This window comes from Pristiophorus japonicus, chromosome 1 (genome assembly GCF_044704955.1).
Source record: "Pristiophorus japonicus isolate sPriJap1 chromosome 1, sPriJap1.hap1, whole genome shotgun sequence".
Taxonomy (NCBI): domain Eukaryota; kingdom Metazoa; phylum Chordata; class Chondrichthyes; family Pristiophoridae; genus Pristiophorus; species Pristiophorus japonicus.
The window spans coordinates 75,028,734-75,048,551 of record NC_091977.1 but is presented as its reverse complement, the minus strand read 5'-3'; positions in this window follow the sequence as shown (position 1 = coordinate 75,048,551).

Sequence of the window (19,818 nt, the reverse complement as noted above, 5' to 3'; positions counted from 1 at the left end):
GATCTGGTTGTGGTCGACAACTAGTTGGACATTCAGGGAGTGAAATCCTTTTCTATTACGAAAATGTTCCGGGTCCTGAGAAGGTGGCCGCATGGCGATGTGAGTGCACTGTATAGGTCCCTGCACCCCGGTGAAGGGGAATTTAGCAAGGCAGTAGAATGCTCCAGCCCTGTCAGTTTGAGCCTCCGTCATCATGGGGAAGCTGATAAAGTCCATCCTTCTTGTGTACAGGGCCTCGGTGACCTGTCTAATGCTGCAATGGTTGCATGGTGAGACAGTGGGCAAATCTCGACCACGGAGGCCCGACAGGATCCGGACGTGTAGAAAGACAGTGCCGCAGTGACCTTCACCTCGACCGACACTGATGTCCTGATGGCAGGCTGCATATATGGCCTGATGAGCTCACATATTTCTTTGATCACCACCTTGTGGAAGCACAGTTTCTGAAGACACGTGTGGTGGGAGATGTCGAGGTAAGATCACTTTTCCCTGTACGTGCGGGGTGTGTATGGTCTGGCCCTCCTCCTCATTCTTGCACGTCTTAAATTGGGGACATAATGATGTGCATCACACATTGAGCCATCTGCACTCTGCAGCATCTGCGTATTAATCGACGCAGGCTGAGAAATGGCTGGCCCCATTGCAATGAAAGTATAATAGCGATTGATCAGAAGCAATAATTTCCTCACTAAAATACACCTAGACTAAACCCCAATAGTCCAGAGTCTGAAAATATGTCTGTTGAGATGGTCACTTAACCTGAGAAGAACTGCAGAGTTAATGCAAACTCCCCCGAAGTTGAAGCAGCCTTTTGAATGAAGCGACCTGCGATTTAAAAAATGGCAGCCACACCGCTGGTGTTAGTTCAGAACAGTTCCACATTTTATGGGCGTTTTTTTGGACGAGCGATACTGTGGGCGATATGTGTGCGAGGGGCGATCTCCTGGGCGTTAGTTTCCCCAAATGTGCTCTTTACGACAATAAAAAGTGGGCGGGCGGTATTATTGAATCTTGGTGTTAATTCAGTGCAGGAAATAACGCTGGGCAATATTATGGGCGTTGATTTCGCCCATTCTGATGATTCCGCCCCAAAACAGTGGGCGGGCGGCATTATTTTTTCCTGCCGTTAAGCACATGGGAAAGTAATGCTCGCCGATAAGTTTCCGAAAAATGCCCATCAGTTTCCATTTTGTGGCAAAATGGGCGATATATGGGAGTTTACTGCATTTCAGTGGTAAACTGGGCGTTAAGTGGGCGTTAAGCATGTACAAAAAGTGGAGGTTCTAGCCCTATGTGTTTTCCGGGCACGCATTAGTCACTAATCTTTCATTCATACTGCAATATTCTGAGAACAGGAAATGGACTTGATAGAATATTATTTTTAAATGGGCCCGACAATGGTGGCCCTCACCTCGACCGGGTCGCCATCTTGCAGCCCGGCACTCCGTTATGGGTGCGTGGCTGTTGGCCCGGTCGAGGGCGTCCCTGGTGGCCCAGTGGCAGCTGCCAAAGTGACTGCAGAGTGCGCAGCGGCCCTCCCCATTAATTGAAGAGGAGGGGTGTTCTGCCGTGTCAGCGCTACGTGGAGGATTCGCCTAGCGCTGGGCACTGCACTCCGGAGCATGACGCTGGACTCAGCGCTGCTCTACCACCCCGTGATCACCCCTCCACGGACGTGGAGCGCCTCCGATATCACTCCGCCTCTGTTGAGGGGTGGAAGGGCCAAATTCTGCACCAGGGATGGATCTTCCGGGCTGGGCTATAAATGTCCCAGCCCCATAAAGTTACCGCCTCCAAACAGGGCGTGGGGCAATTTTGCCCCCCTAATTAACAATGCTTTTAAGAAATTCGCATGTGGTTACATGGTCTCCTTCTTCTGCTGTACATCAGGTGGGAAGAATTCCCTCGAGGCTCCTCTCTGCTGCTGGAAGATCATCACTTTAGCGGAAGAACAGAAGAACAGAAGAAATAGGAACAGGAGTAGGCTATACGGCCCCTCGAGCCTGCTCCGCCATTCAATAAGATCATGCTGATCTGATCATGGACTCAGGTCCACTTCCCTCCCGCTCCCCATAACCCCTTATACCCTTATCGTTTAAGAAACTGTCTGATTTTGTCTTCAATTTATTCAATGTCCCAGCTCCACAGCTCTCTGTGCCAGCAAATTCCATAGATTTACAACCCTCCGAGAGAAGAAATTTCTCCTCATCTCTGTTTAAAATGGGCAGCCCCTTATTCTAAGATCGAGGCCTCTAGTTCTAGTCTCCCCCATCAGTGGAAACATCCTCTCTGCATCCACCTTGTCAAACCCCCTCATAATCTTATACGTTTCGATAAGATCACCTCTCATTCTTTTGAATTCCAGTGAGTAGAGGCCCAAACTACTCAACCTTTCCTCATAAGTCAAACCCTCATCCCGGAATCAACCTAGTGAACCTTCTCTGAACTGCCCCCAAAGAAAGTAAATATGGAAACCAAAACTGCACGCAGAATTCCAGATGTGGCCTCACCAATACCTTATATAGCTGTAGCAAGACTTCCCTGCTTTTCTACTCCATCCCCTTTGCAATAAAGGCCAAGATACCATTGGCCTTCCTGATCACTTGCTGTACCTGCATACTATCCTTTTGTGCTTCATGCACAAGTACCCCCAGGTCCCGCCATACTGCAGCACTTTGCAATCTTTCTCCATTTAAAATATAACTTGCTCTTTGATTTTTTCTGCCAAAGTGCATGACCTCACACTTTCCAACATTATACTCCATCTGCCAAATTTTTGCCCATTCACTTAGCCTGTCGATGTCCTTTTGCAGATTTTTTGTGTCCTCCTCACACATTGCTTTTCCTCCCATCTTTGTATCGTCAGCAAACTTGGCTATGTCACACTCAGTCCCTTCTTCCAAGTCATTAATATAGATTGTAAATAGTTGGGGTCCCAGCACTGATCCCTGCGGCACACCACTAGTTACTGGTTGCCAACCAGAGAATGAACCATTTATCCCGACTCTCTGTTCTCTGTTAGTTAGCCAATCCTCTATTCATGCTAGTATATTACCCCCAACCCTGTGAACTTTTATCTTCTGCAGTAACCTTTTATGTGGCACCTTGTCAAATCTAGATGACAGAGGCTTCATCAGTGCTCTGCCTGCTGACTGTGGTTTTCTGAACTTCACCACTAGTTTTTGGACTGGTTTATTTAAGATTTTTTTTTCTTATGTTCATGTTGCTTGGGATGTCACTGCTCCTGCTTTTGAGTGAAAGACATGACCCCAGAGCAAGGCCTTGAAGATGGACATGCTCAGGGATTGTTCTGTTCTGCCGCCGAAACGTTAGGTAAGAAACCCAATTTGTGGAAGATTGCTAGAAACTCCATTTACGTCTGCAAATTGGATTTCCGCCAAAGTTTCGGCGGCAGAACAGGACAAGCCCTGAGCATGTCCATCTTCAAGACCTTGCTCTGGGGTCATGTCTTTCACTCAAAAGCAGGAGCAGTGATATCCAAAGCAACATGAATATAAGAAAAAAAAATCTTAAATAAACCAGTAAAAAAACTAGTGGCGAAGTTCAGAAAACCACAGTCAGCAGGCAGAGCACTTTTGAAGCCTCTGTCATCTAGATTTGCCGAGTTAAAATAATAAGGCGCCAAAGTTGCCGCTTTGTGCAGGGCCAGTTAGCGCAGGGCGCAGCGGCTACATCGATCCGCGTGGATTTGCCCCCGGGGCTCCGTTGGCAAAAAGTGGTCTGCACTGCACCTGCCGATTAGTGCACCGGCATGGCGCACGCACGGCGATGACGTCATCACCATGTGCACGGATCCCTTATCGCCCCGTGCTGACCCATTTGCGCCCCATGGGGGAAATTACCCTGCGGGAGTGAGGTCTGCACGGGGTGAGAAGCTATGTTAGCTGTGGCGCCCCGGCTGTCCTTACAGGGGAGGTGCCTCCGCAACGGCCGGCCTCTTTTTTGTGTCGGCCGACTTTTCAGTTGGCCTGACAATGGCGGCCGCCGGTTCGGCCGGGCCGCCAACAGTAGGCCGGTACCCCCTCTTGGGTGCTGGGCTGCTGGCCCAGCCGACACTCTCCCTGGTGGCTCAGTGGGCAGCACTGAATGTGTTGCTCCGATTGCAGCATTCTACGCCTTTAAGAGAAGGGGAGGGACGCTCGACGCAGCGCCATGACGCGGCGTGTCAGCGTTATGCTGACAATAATCAGTGAGTGTGATGTGCTGCACACGTCGTCGAGAATCTCACCCCGTGAGCGGCGCTCGTACACCAGGAGAACGCCGGGGGAACGCCGGGTTAGCGTAGTCAACATTACTTATGCACAAAGTGCCCAAATCCGAGCAGGGGCCAGCGCATCCAGCGCTAACGCAAAAAAATATCCATCAGTGAAATGACCGCACCAAACCCAGCACGGGGCAATTTCGGCCCCTCAATGTTTAATAAAAGCACGCAGGTTGCTGAGTTACAAGGGGTCTTGAGGGGAACTTTATGTGCTGACCTGAGAAATAGCCACTGTACCGGTACAATCAGCTCCAACTGTAGGTGCAGCCCTGGAGATATATTCAGATATTCATTGTACCAGTTATCATCTTACTAAGGATAAGGTCATCCCCAAGCATTTCATACCAGCATCCACCCACTTACAAACTTAAACTAAACAAAGCTCTTTTACATTCATAGATTTACTCTAATTTATTCCATGCCCGAGAGCTCACTTAGATTGAAAGGTACTGAAAATGGGAGGTGGGTTTTATAAGCATGTGTACATCATCTACAAGCAATCAATTTTATAGTTGGGACTGTCCACAGCTGGACCCCCAGTGTCTCTTTGTGCTTCAATAGCCTCTATAAACATTTTCAATACCGGGATAGACAGCAGAGGTGACAAAGCACACCCTTGCCAAGAATGCCATTGTGGACAGAATTTGGATGATACTCGACAATTAGCAATAACATTGTAGTGGATTCACTGCATAAAATAGGCACCCCTTTTACAAAATTGGGGAAGAATTAATATTTAACTTGCTGCTAATGATATTTAAATCAGATTTAGGCTGGCAGGCATTTACTGTACATACTAGTATTGTGTAATGAGCACTTTCAGTCCAGACTTTCCTAGAAGTCTAATAGCCCAGTCCAGATTCTCTAATGAATTTGTGGTACTTTTTTCAATACACATGGTCTCCTGAGAAAGCTGATAGATCACTTCTTAATGGCTAATTTTAGAAAAGAACATTACAGGTCAACTAAGGATAAGGATTATGTTGAAGCTGTAGTGGTGGGCACATAAAAGGTTTAATATGCGCAATAACTCAATTCTGCCTGTGCAAGTTTTTCATAATAATAATCTGTATCAGTGTTTCTAAATGCAAGCTGTACTTGTATTACTGAGATGTGAGTTTTCGCTTAGATTTCTATCTCTGCCATGCTTCAGTGTATAGACAGTATTGGTAAAATTGCTGGATTTGTGTTGAAATAGATATGCAACTGTGTACGATTCACTAGCAAGCTTCATCGGCTAATGAAGTAACAACATCACGAGGAACACGATGGGGGAAATTTTCACCTGAAAAAAGCGGGGGGTTGGAGGCAGTGGGGGTGTTTTAAAAATCTAAATCCCGACTCCAACCCGCATTACTCAGGTGGGTGGCGGGCAGCAAACCCGCTGCCAGGAGGTGGGTTGACATTTTAAATATGATAATGAGGCCTGAAGCTTCTGTTTTAACCTGATGTACAGGTTAAACTGCAGGTGGCCAGGGATCCCAGGCCTCAGGATTCTCAGTAGCTGCAACGAGGTGGGCATAGCATCGGGGAGCAATCCTTGTAGGGCTGGAGGGGCAGGAGTGCATTGTCCCACTCGTCTCCGCCCCCCCCCCCCCACAAGCTCACCATCAGCAGCCTTCCCCTCCCTGGGGTCAGGGATCAGACCCAGTCAGGGATTGGAGACCCCCGCAGGGATCACAAATCAGCCCTGGGGTCGGGGACCGGACCTCCACCATGAGGATCACAACACCTCCTCCCTCCACCTCCTCCCGGGCACCGGCCCCTTCCTCCCGTGCTGGAACCTGCCCCCCCACCTGGACCCAGCACCTACCTGTTGCTGCGGCATTATGGTCAGCCAGGATTCCCCACCCAACTGGAAGTCAATCTTTCAATCAGGCTGGCTTCCGGCGGGACGGGAGGTAACCCGCCAATTATGTCACATGCATGCTGTGGAGTAGCGTCCAAGAAACCTTCTGGGTTTCCTGCAGTCTGCCGGCCCACTCGCTCTGGGTGGGTCAGAAACGGAAACATTTAGGCCTCTGATACATAAGCCAAATACTGCGAATGCTGGAAATCTGAAATCAAAAAAAGAAGGATGTTCTTTCTATTGAGGGAGTGCAGTGAAGGTTCACCAGACTGATTCCCGGGATGGCTGGACTGACATATGAGGAGAGACTGGATCGACTGGGCCTGTATTCACTGTAGTTTAGAAGGATGAGAGAGGAACTCATAGAAACATATAAAATTCTGTCGGGACTGGACAGGTTAGATGCAGTAAGAATGTTCCTGATGTTGGGGAAGTCCAGGGGACACAATCTAAGGATAAAGAGTAAGCCATTTAGGACTGAGATGAGGAGAAACGTCTTCACTCAGTGAGTTGTTAACCTGTGGAATTCTCTACCGCAGAGAGTTGTTGATGCCAGTTCATTGGATCTCTTCAAGAGGGAGTTAGATATGGCCCTTATGGCTAAAGGGATCAAGGGGTATGGAGAGAAAGCAGGAAAGGGGTACTGAGGTGAATGATCAGCCATGATCTTATTGAATGGTGGTGCAGGCTCAAAGGGTCGAATGGCCTACTCCTGCACCTATTTTCTATGTTTCTATGTATGCTGAAAATACTCAGCAGGTCAGGCCGCCTCTGTGGAAATATTTCAGGTTGATGACCTTTCATCAGAATTATGATACAATTCATCCTGAGAAGGGATGACCAGGATAATTCGCAAAACCTCAGTGGACAGGACCAGGAGTGAAACATTACATCCAATAGCTCTTCTTCATATATGGTGCTTACAAACCACACAGCAGGTAAGTCATTCAAATTAAAATGATAAAATTTACCAATATATATATCTATATATATATATATATATATATATATACATATTTATACTTGTTACCTTTAAATACAAACTAAATTAACATCTGTCCAGTGTGATTGTGGTGCTATTGTGACCATTTTTCCTTGCTGCGCCATCTGTTCAAAATTGATTCATTAGAATTGATATAGCAATGTTCGGTTTCCTGGTCATATTATTATACATAGATGATAGTTAACTGGTTAACATCTGACCTCCTCACTACCATGTTTTATGGCTGTGGATGACATGATCCAGGAGCCACAGTGCATACTCTGTTAGTGAGTGGTGGGGAGGGCTTTCCTTTATTAGAAGATTCTTCACTAGCCTTTCTCTGAAGTGCTTTATACAAGCTATCAGGACTGCAGCAATAGTCCATGGAACCACAAGACAAATACTGTCCCTTCTACATCCCATCTTCTACCCAACTTATTGATAGAAACAACTTTGCAACTGCTTCATCAAGTCACTAACCAGGACCATGCCTGTGTGAAATCCTGTACCTCTTGTTAGAAATAGCCAAGTTAAGGCAATCTCTGGTTATTTTAATAATCAGGATCAACTGTAAACCAATCTGATGGGTATATTGTGTTTAATCAGAGTTTAAGATGGAATATAGCACATTAGTTATACAGCAAAAACATACGACCGTGAGAAGTAGCTGATACTGATCCAATTGGACAAACGGCTGGTGCACGTGAGCAGTTCTCTGGCTTGCAGCCTCTCTTTCTTTCATCTAGAGCCTCCTTCGGTAAGCAAGGGATCACTCTCGAAGAGTGTTCGACCAGCCCAACTTTTATTGTTCTCACCTCCACTGTCTGCCCTGAAAAGCTCTCTAGGTGTCCCTTTTATTTTCTGGGCCTGAAATGGGATATTGACAAGACCTTTTGATGAATAGAGGTTCCCCTAAAAACTCAATACTTAATGAAGCTTCGAGTTCTTTGTCTCGATCTTGTGTCAAAGCACTCCCTAAAGATGTCTCATGTACTTGTTCACATGTCTCTTCTGTTTATACTTTTTCAGGGTTTCTTCTTTTGAAATGTGTGTCTTATCTCTCTCGTCTCTATCCTCTCGTGTACAATCATGAGGCCCAAACCAGAAAATTGCTTGCTTCAAGGTCGTTATCTCCTTTATGGAGTAGCAAATTGTTTACGTAAACTCCCCCAAATTCCATACATTCTAAGTCTTTTTATAACACATTAACTTAAAGATACATAAACAAAGTTGAAGTCTTAACTTGAAAACAACAGATAATGGTTATCATAGTGCAGAATGCTATAACATCTCAGCATGGAACTAAAACATTAACAGATCTAAACACCAGTCTGAGGAGACATTTTGTCTCTAGTTCAACACAACCATGTAAACACAGCATTCTTTGTGATACAGTTCACATAACCATATACATTTTGTACATTCCTGATTTCCAACACTCTAAAATACACACTGATGTGGTCACTTGAATAATAGGATCCATTTAGGTTGGTCACAATTCATGCGACAGTTTAATTCTGTTGTAATATCAGCAACCCTCCTCGACATTACTCTGAGTTATTGTCACTCAGAGTTCTCTGTGGCCTTTCTGTGGCAGTTCAGTGACCATTATTCAGTCCTGAGGTGGACCTTGATCCAAAGGACCACACTGTAGCGGATCTGTCCAAGGCTTTGTAGGTCTGTTAACAAATAAAAGAGACATGCAAAACAATTTCTTATCCATTGATAACATTAGGGGGTAGAAATTGCACCCCGCCTGAAACGGGGCGCACATATCCTGTTTGAATGGTTTTTACCATAGTTGTGGTTCAGATCACCTCTTAAGTGACATTCCGCTCTTTATTGATTTTTTTATTTGGATCCAGAAGTTGCTCTTAATGGAGGCAGTCCAGCACCTGAGGGGCAGAAGTTGAGGGCGGTGCGGTATGACCGCCACAATGACGTACTCATGGCGCTGCGTCACCACAGTTCTCCCCTTCATTTAAAGGGGAGAGCCTCCGCGATTTTAAAACTTTGGCCCACTGAGCCACCATAAGAACATAAGAAATAGGAGCAGGAGTAGGCCATTTGGCCCCTCGAGCCTGCTCCATCATTCAATAAGATCATGGCTGATCTGATCATGGACTCAGCTGCACTTCCCTGCCCGTTCCCCATAACCCTTTACTCCCTTATCGCTCAAAAATCTATCTCCGCGTTAAATAGATTCAATGACCCAGCCTCCACAGCTCTCTGGGGTAGATAATTCCATAGATTTACAACCCTCCGAGAGAAGAAATTTCTCCTCATCTCAGTTTTAAATGGGCGGCCCCTTATTCTAAGACTATGGGCTAGAGTTTCCTTGTTTTTTGCATGCTTTACGCCCACTTAACGTCCATTTTACCGCTGAAATGACACATTACGCCAATATATTGCCTATTTAGCCACAATATGGAAACTGACAGGCATTTTTCAGAAATTTATCGCCGTGTGTTACTTTCCCCGTGTGTGTAACGCCGGGAAAAATTAATATCATCCGCCCACTTTTTTTGGACGAAATCATCAGAATGGGCGAAATCAACGCCCATAATATCGCTCAGCGTTAGTTTCCGCACGGAATTAATGTCGAGATTCAATAATACCACCCGCCCACTTTTTTTTGTCGTAAATTAACGCCCAGGAGATCGCCCACTGTCACTTTCACTACCTCGCACACATATTGCCCACAATATCACTCGCCCAAAAAAGCGCCCATAAAAAGTGGAACTGTTTTGAACTAAAGCCAGTGGTGTGGCTGCCATTTTAAAAATCACAGTTCGCTTCATTGGGGGAGTTTGCATTGACTCTGGAATTCTTCTCAGGTGAAGTGACCATCTCAACAGACATATTTTCAGACTCTGGACTATTGGGGGTTTACTCTAGGTGTATTTTAGTGAGGAAATTATTGCTTTTGATCAACTGCTATTATACTTTCATTGCAAAGGGGCCAGCCATTTCTCAGCCTGCATCGATTAAAACACAGATGCTGCAGAGTGCAGATGGCTCAATGTGTGATGCACATCATTATGTCCCCAATTTAAGATGTGCAAGAATAAGGAGGAGGGCCAGACCATACACACCCTGCACGTACAGGGAAAAGAGGTCTTACCTCGACATGTCCGACCACACCTGCCTTCGGAGACTGCGCTTCCACAAGGTGATGATCAATGAAATATGTGAGCCCATCAGGCCATATATGCAGCCTGCCATCAGGACATTAGTGTCGATCGAGGTCAAGGTCACCACGGCACTGTCTTTCTACGCATCTGGTTCCTTTCGGGCCTCTGCGGTCGAGATTTGCCCTCTCTCTCACCATGCCACCCATCGCTGCATTAGACAAGTCATGGAGGCCCTGTACGCACAAAGGATGGACTTTATCAGCTTCCCCATGACCACGGAGGCTCAGACTAACAGGGCTGGAGCATTCTACCACATTGCTAATTTCCACAGGGTGCAGGAAGCTATACAGTGCACTCAGATCGCCATGCTACCAACTTCTCAGGACCCGGAACGTTTTCGTAATAGAAAAGGATTTCACGCCCTGAAGGTCCAACTAGTTGTCGACCACAACCAGATCATCATGGCAGTGAATGCCAAATATCCTGGCACCTTCAATGAGGCTCATATCCTGCGTGAGAGCACTATCTCTGACATCTTTAAGAGCCAGCCACAAGGACTATAGTGTATGAAATGATACAATGAACTCCGTACTGTGAGCCAGTGACAAGGTGTAACCTCGTCAGTCTTTAATGGCTTCCAGAAGTGAAGATACAAAGGTGAAGTTCAGCTTATATATCGGGCCCAGCATGAGTGTACCTATGACCCTAGGACCTCTGATGGTAGTGCCCTCTGGTGGTGGGCAGACCTTATGTACATACATTACATCATTCCCCCCGCCCCCCCCACCCCCCCCAGTTCTTAGCACAAGTCCATATTACAAGTTCAGACGGTTTGGAGCCCTTCGCTCTCTGGTTGACCGTCTCAGTACAATCCCAGTGCTTTCCAAGTCTCTCATGACTTGGGGCTGGGTGTTGACCACAGTGGGTTCTTCTGATGGCTGGACGTGAGTTGGTTGGTCGTCTAAGCTCGCGGTGTCTTCTTCCAACTGTTCCGGTTCATCAGTGTGTCTCAGCTTGATTTGATCAATGTGTTTCCTGCATAGTTGCCCATTCTTGAGCTTAACCTTATCCACCCAGTTACCCTCCTTATCCGTAACATTGCCCGGGAGCCACTTGGGCCCTTGACCATGGTTAAGTACATACACTGGGTCATTTACAGATATGTCGCGTGACACTGCGGCACGGTCGTGATACCACTGCCGGCATTGACGTCAGGTTTCGACATGATCGTTAAGGTCAGGATAGACTAGAGAGAGCCTGGTTATGAGGCCTCTCTTCATCAACAGTTCCGCAGGCAGGACCCCGGTGAGCGTGTGTGGCCTTGTCCTGTAACTGAGCAGTATGCGTGACAGGTGTGTCTGCAAGGAACCGTGAGTTACGCGTTTCAGGCTCTGTTTGATGGTTAGAACTGCCCGCTCCGCTTGACCATTGGATGCAGGTTTGAACAGGGCTGACTTCATGTGTTTTATGCCATTGCATTTCATGAACTCTTGAAACTCCAGGATCATGAAACACGGTCCATTGTTGCTGACAACGATGTCTGGCAGACCATGTGTGGCAAACATGGCTCTCAGGTTCTCAATGGTGGCGGTGGAAGTGCTGGATGACATGATGACGCATTCTATCCATTTGGAGTATGCATCCACCACCACAAAAAACATTTTACCGAGGAAGGGGCCCACAAAGTCGATGTGGATTCTAGACAATGGTCATGACCAGAGACTGAGTGGAGTTTCCTTTGGGGCATTGCTTAACTGCATGCAAGTGCTGCACTGATGCACGCATGACTCTAAGTCTGAGTCAATGCCAGGCCACCAAACATGGGACCTGATGATGGCCTTCATCATGACAATACCGGGATGCATACTATGCAACTCCTGTACAAATCTCGCCCTGCCTTTCTTGGGTATTACAACACGATTACCCCACAATAAACAGTCGGACTGGATGGAAAGTCAGCTTTGCGACAGCTGTACGGTTTGGTTTCATCACCTATTTCCTTGGGAATGGTCGACCAGTCCCTATTAAGAACACAACATTTTATAACCGATAGGGTGGGATCCAGGTTGGTCCAGGTCTTAACTTGTTGAGCAGTGACAGGCGGCCCTTCACACTCAAAGGCATCCATGACCATGCGTAGCTCTGTGGGCATTGGTGCTTCTGTTATATATGTCGACTTGTATTTACTCTGTACAGCCACCAGAGGGCTCATCCCCTGGAGTACCAAGGGATCCCATAATCCCTTGGGAGCACAGGTATTTAAGAAGGCTTCCCAGGTTGGAGAGGCACTCTGGAGACGTGCAATAAAAGACTACGGTCACACTTTACTTTGAGTTCACAATGTTCAGTCTGACTCTTTCTCCATACACAACGACTGCCGACGAGATACAGATAGCGAACCCAAAGATGCAGAGAACAGTGGGCATCCTGGAGAAATTTTCAGAGGGAGATGATTGGGAAACTTTTGTGGAGCGACTCGACCAATACTTCCTTGCCAACGAGTTAGATGGGGAAGAGAGCACTGCCAAACAAAGGGCGATCCTTCTCACCATCTGTGGGGCACCAACATATGGCCTCATGAAGAATCTGCTCACTCCAGTGAAACCCACAGAGAAATCGTACGATGATTTGTGCACACTGGTCCAAGAGCATTTGAACCCAAAAGAATGTGTTCTGATGGCGAGGTACCGGTTCTACACCTACAAAGGGTCTGAAGGCCAGGAAGTGGCGAGTTATTTCGCTGAGCTAAGACGCCTTGCAGGACATTGTGAATCTGAAGGACATTTGGAGCACATGTTCAGAGACTTTTTCGTATTTGGCATTGGCCACAAAACCATACTTCGCAAACTTTTGACTGTAGAGACCCCAACCTTGAGTAAGACCATAGCGATAGCCCAGGCATTCATTGCCACCAGTAACAATATGAAGCAAATCTCTCAGCAAACAAGTGCTGCTACAAGTACTGTGAACAATGTGATGTTGTTTTCGAATTGTAACATACAGGGCAGGTCACACATACCTGCAGCTGCACGTCCGCAGATGACTCAGAGTCCACCATCAAGGGTGATGAATGCAAGGCCATTAACACCTTGTTGACGCTGCAGGGGTGATCATCATTTCTATTCATGCCGCTTCAAAGAGTACGTTTGCAAGGGCTGTGGAACAATGGGACACCTCCAATGAGTGTGCAGGCGAGCGGCAAAGCCTGTTAAACCTGCAAAGCACCATGTTGCAGAGGAGGACAGATCCACAGAAGATCAGGATGAACCAGAGCCTCAGATAAAGGAGGCAGAGGTACATGGGGTGCACACATTCACCACGATTGTCCCCCGATAATGCTGAATGTTGAACTAAATGGACTCCTGGTGTCAATGGAGCTGGACATGGGCACGAGCCAGTCCATCATGGGCAAAAAGACTTTCGAAAGGTTGTGGTGCAACAAGGCCTCAAGGCTAGTCTTAACTCCAGTTCACACGAAACTGAGAACTTATACTAAAGAATTGATTCCTCAAATCAACAGTGCTACCGTAAAGGTCTCCTACGATGGAGCGGTGCACAAGCTACCACTCTGGGTGATACTGGGCGATGGTCCCACACTGCTCGGCAGGAGCTGGCTGGGAAAGATACGCTGGAACTGGGACGATGTCTGAGCATTATTGCTTGCTGAAGACACTTCCTATGCCCAGATCTTAAACAAATTTCCTTCGCTGTTTGAACCAGGCATCGGGAAATTCCAAGGAGCAAAAGTGTAGATCCACCTAATTCCGGGGGCGCGACCCATCCATGACAAGGCGAGAGCAGTACCGTACATGATGAGAGAAAGGGTAGCGATTGAGCTAGACCGGCTGCAAAGAGAGGGCATCATTTCACCGATCGAGTTCAGTGAGTGGGCCAGTTCTATTGTCCCAGTCCTCAAGGGAGATGGCACCGTCGGAATCTGTGGCGATTACAAAGTAACTATCAATTGTTTCTCCCTGCAGGACCAATACCCACTACCAAAGGCCGACGACCTCTTTGCAATGCTGGCGGGAGGAAAGACATTCACGAACCTAGATCTGACTTCAGCCTACACAACGCAGGAACTGGAGGAATCATCGAAGGCCCTCACCTGCATCAACACACACAAGGGTCTTTTTGTTTATAGCAGATGCCCATTTGAAATCCGATCAGCGGCGGCGATGTTCGAAAGAAACATGGAAAGTTCACTGAAGTCAGTCCCACACACCGTGTTCTTCCATGACGACATCTTGGTCACAGGTCAGAACACAGTCGAGCACCTGCAGAACCTGGAGGAGGTTCTTAGTCGACTCAACCACGTGAGCCTCAGGTTAAAACACTCGAAATGCGTTTTCCTGGTGCCTGAAGTGGAGTTCTTGGGAAGGAGGATTGCGACGGACGGCATCAGGCCCACCAATGCGAAGACGGAGGCAATTGAGAACGCACCGAGGCCACAGAATGTGATGGAGCTGCGGTCGTTTTTGGGACTCTTGAACTACTTTGGTAACTTCTTACCGGGTCTCAACACAGTGCTAGAACCACTACACGTCTTACTACGAAATGGGGATGAAAGGGTTTGGGGCAGAAGTCAAGAAAATGCCTTTGTAAAAGCAAGAAAATTGTTATGCTCAAACAAATTGCTTGTGTTGTATGATCCATGTTAGCGTTGGTACTAGCATGTGATGTGTCGTGATATGGCGTCGGATGTGTATTGCAACAAGCTAATGATTTCGGGAAACTGCAACCGGTTGCTTATGCATTCAGGAGTATGTCTAAGGCTGAGAGAGCCGACAGCATGATTGAAAAAGAAGCGTTCCCGTGTGTCTATGGGGTATAGAAAATGCATCAATACCTGTTTGGGCTAAAATTCGAAATGGAAACTGACCATCAGCCACTTATATCCCTGTTTTCCGAGAGTGAAGGGATAAATACCATAGGTCCGCATCCAGAGATGATTGCTCACATTGTCCTCATACAACTACGCCATCTGCCACAGGCCAGGCATAGAAAACTGCGCCGATACTCTCAATATGCTGCCATTGCCCACAAGGGAGGTGGAAATGGTGCAGCCCACAGATCTAGCCATAGTTATGGAAGCATTTGAGAATGAACAATCACCCGTCACTGCCCGGCAGATCAAAACCTGGACAAGCCAGGACCCCTTATTATCTCTAGTCAAAAGCTGTGTGCTTTACGAGAGCTGGTCCAGTGTCCCAGTGGAAATGCAGGAAGAGATAAAGCCGTTCCAGCGGCGCAAAGATGAAATGTCTAGTCAGGCAAACTGCCTTCTGTGGGGCAATCGAGTAGTGGTCCCCATGAAGGGCAGAGACACCTTCATCAATGACCTCCACAGTACCCACCCAGGCATCGTAATGATGAAAGCGATAGCCAGATCCCACGTGTGGTGACCCGGTATTGATGCAGACTTAGAGTCCTGTATTCACAGATGTAATACATGCTCGCAGTTAAGCAATGTACCCAGGAAGGCGCCGCTAAGTTTATGATCTTGGCCCTCCAAACCGTGGTCTTGGCTACACGTCGACTATGCAGGCCCGTTCTTGGGTAAAATGTTCCTTGTGGTTGTAGACATGTACTCCAAGTGGATTGAATGTGAGATAATGTCAGCTAGCATGTCCACTGCCACTACTGAAAGCCTGCGGGCCATGTTTGCCGCTCATGGCTTACCCGATGTCCTGGTGAGTAACAACAGGCCATGTTTTACCAATGCTGAGTTCAAAGAATTCATGACCCATAACAGGATCAAACATGTCACATCTGCCCCGTTTAAACCTGCGTTCAATGGTCAGGCAGAGAGAGCAGTACAAACCATCAAGCAAGGCTTGAAGAGGGTAACTGAAGGCTCACCGCAGGCTCGCCTATCCCGAGTCCTGCTTAGCTACCGCACGAGACCCCACTCACTCACTGAGATCCCACCAGCTGAACTGCTCATGAAAAGAGCACTTAAGACAAGGCTCTCGTTAGTTCACCCTGATCTACATGAACAGGTAGAGAGCAGGCGGCTTCAACAAAGTGCATACCATGATAGCGCAAATGTGTCACGTGAGATTGAAATCAACGATCCTGTATGTGTATTAAATTATGGACAAGGGCCCAAGTGGCTTCCCGGCACTGTCGTGGCCAAAGAGGGGAGCATGGTGTTTCGGGTCAAACTTTCAAATGGACTCATTCACCGGAAACACTTGGACCAAATCAAACTCAGATTCACGGACTATCCTGAGCAACCCACCTTGGACCCTACCTTTTTTGATCCCCCAACGTACACACCAATGCCAACCGGCACCACGGTTGACCACGAAGCAGAACCCATCATCCACAGCAGCCCAGCAAGGCCCAACACACCAGGCAGCCCAGCAAAGCCAGCTGCACAGCATCCCAGCGAGGGCCCAACAAATGATTCAACAACACCAGTTTTCACACCGAGACAATCAACCAGGGCAAGAAGGGCCCCAGATCGACTCACATTGTAAATAGTTACACGATTGACTTTGCGGGGGAGTGTTGTTATATATGTGGACTTGTATTTACTCTGTACAGCCACTAGAGAGCTCATCCTCTGGAGTCCCAAGGGATCCCATAATCCCTTGGTAGCACAGGTATTTAATGAGGCTTCACAGGTTGGAGAGGCACTCTGGAGACCTGCAATAAAAGACTAAGGTCACACTTTACTTTGAGCTCACAGTGTTCCATCTGACTCTTTTTCCATGCACAATAGTTTCCACCTCCGGTCTGGGCAACAGTAACCGGCTGAATGCTTCAGCGCAGTTGTCGGTGCCTGGTCTATGGCGAATGACATAATCATCGGCAGAAAATGACAGTGCCCACCCCTGGATGTGGGACGACCCGAAGGTATTGATACCTTTGTGTTCCGAGAACAATGATATAAGCGGCTTGTGATCGGCTTCCAGCTGGAAGCGAAGCCCAAACAGGTACTGGTGCATTTTTTTTACCCCATAAATACATGTTGAAGCCTCTTTCTCTACCATGCCGTAGGCTCTTTCCGCCTTGGACAGGCTTCGAGACACGTATGCAAATGGTTGTTCTTTGACTGACTCATTGGCTTGCTGGAGTACGCAGCCGACCCCATAGGACAATGCTTGCATGGGTCATACAATACCAGTAGCTTATGGGAACACAACAGATTTCTAGCCTTCTCAAAGGATCTGTCTTGAAGTTCACCCCACACCCAGTCCTCTCCTTTCCTGAGCAACTTGTGCAAAGGCTCTATACTGAGCTCAATTTGGGTAAGAAGTTACCGAAGTAGTTGAGGAGACCCAGGAACAAACGCAGCTCCGTCACATTCTGGGGCCTGGGCGCATTTTTGATGGTCTCTGTTTTCGCGTCTGTCGGCCTGATTCCATCTGCAGCAAACTTTCGTCCAAGGAATTTGACCTCTGGTGCCATGAAAATGCTTCAGCCTGAGTCCCACTTTGTCCAGACGATGCAGAACCTCTTCCATATTTTGCAGGTGCTCAGCGGTGTCACGGCCTGTGACTAGGATGTCGTCTTGGAATACCACGGTCCTGGGGACGGATTTCAATAGGCTCTCTATGTTTCTCTGAAATATGGCTGCTGCCGAACGAATGCCAAAAGGGCACCTGTTGTAAATAAACAGTCCTTTGTGCGTGTTGATGCACGTAAGTTTCTTTGATGATTCAACCATTTCCTGTGTCATGTAGTCCGACGTTAGATCCAATTTGGTGAACGATTTTCCCCTGGATAGCATTGCAAACAGGTCATCAGCTTTCAGTAGCGGGTACTGATCTTGTTTTGAAACTTGGTTGATCGTGACCTTGTAATCTCCACAAATCCTGACCGCGCCGTCGCTTGTTAACACTGGAACAATGGGACTGGTCCATTCATTAAATTGACCGGTGAGATGACCCCCTCGCATTGTAGCCTGTCCAATTTGAGCTCGACCTTTTCTCTCATCATGTGCGGGATCACACTGGCTTTGTGATAGATGGGCCTTGCATCTGGGCCTAGGTGAATCTGCACCTTGTCTCCCTTGAAGCTGCCAATTCCCGATTCAAACAGTGAGGGAAATTTGCTCAGCACTTGAGCACACAAATCATCATCCGCTGATGACAAAGCTTTGATATCGTACCATTTCCATTTTATTTTCTTGAGCCAACTCCTGCTGAATAACGATGGGCCATTGCCCGGGATAATCCATAAGGGTAGATCATGAACCGCTCCCTCATACGACACTCTTACTGCTGCACTACCGATCACTGGTATGAGCTCTTTGGTGTAGGTACACAACTTCACGTTTATCGGACTCAGCTTGGGTCTCTCTGCCTTTGCTCTCCCACAGCTTTTCAAAAGTCCTCTGCCTCATTATTGATTGACTCGCACCCGTGTCTAATTCCACGGATACCGGCACGCTGTTTGATTTTACCTCGATCATTATTGGTTGGCTCTTTGTTAGTAATTTTACTTCCATCATTACCGGTTGGCTCTTTGTTAGGAACGCACGTACGCTGTACACTTCCTCCTCCGAGCTCCCAAATGCGTTGGGCTACATCGCCAGATCCATGCTGAATTGATCATCATCCACGTGGTATGTCACAGCTCGTTTGCTCTGCTGTGGACATGTCCGCTGAAGATGCCCCGTCTTTGCACACCCTCAGCATACATACTGCCTGAAGCGGCATTGATGGGCTCGGTGATTGCCTCCGCAACGCCAACACGTTGAGCTCGGATTTGCGCCTGATGGCAGGCTTTGAGCGGCTCCCGTTCTCGCTTACGCAATCGAGTAGGCCCTCGATGGCAAACTTTGAGCAGTTCCCAGCCTTGCAGACACAGTCGAGTAGGCCCTGACATGTGCAGCTCTGCCGGCCGTCGATAAAATTTTGTACACTGTATTTGCCGTGGAGTTCCTGTTTTGTCGCGATATCTGCTTCGTGCTTTTCTGCATGGACCTGCAAGCCTGGATGATGGTGATGACCTTGCTGAGGTCCGGCGTCTCCGCAGCCAGCAGCTTACTTAAGATCACCTCGTGGTTGACCCCAATCACAAAAAAAGTCACGCAGCATGTCTTCCAACGCAGGTCCAAATTTGCAAGGACCTGCAAGACGTCTCAGGTCGGCAACAAATGCCGCAAGGTCCTGGCCTTCAAGGTGTTCCCAAACTGGAGCACACAGTTCTTTGCAATCATTTTCTGTAGGAAGAGTGGGTGAGAGCAGATTCTTGATGAGTGCATAGATCGTGGGGCCACAGATGGTGAGAAGAACTGCCCTGCGCTTCTCTGCATCCTTGTCTTTGTTTAGGTCGTTTGCCACTAAATATTGGTCAAGACGATACATGAAATAGCCTCAATCCTTTCCCTCATTGAATCTCTCAAGAATGCCAACAGTACTCGATTGTGCTGTGCTCTCCATACTTTTGCATGGGTTCGTATTTGCCTCGTCGCCAGTTGTAATATATGAAATGATACAATGTCCTCTGTACTGTGAGCCATTGACTAGGTATAACCTGGTCAGTCTTTAATGGCTTCCAGAAGTGAAGATACAAAGATGAAGTTCAGCTAATATATCGGGCCCAGCACGAATGT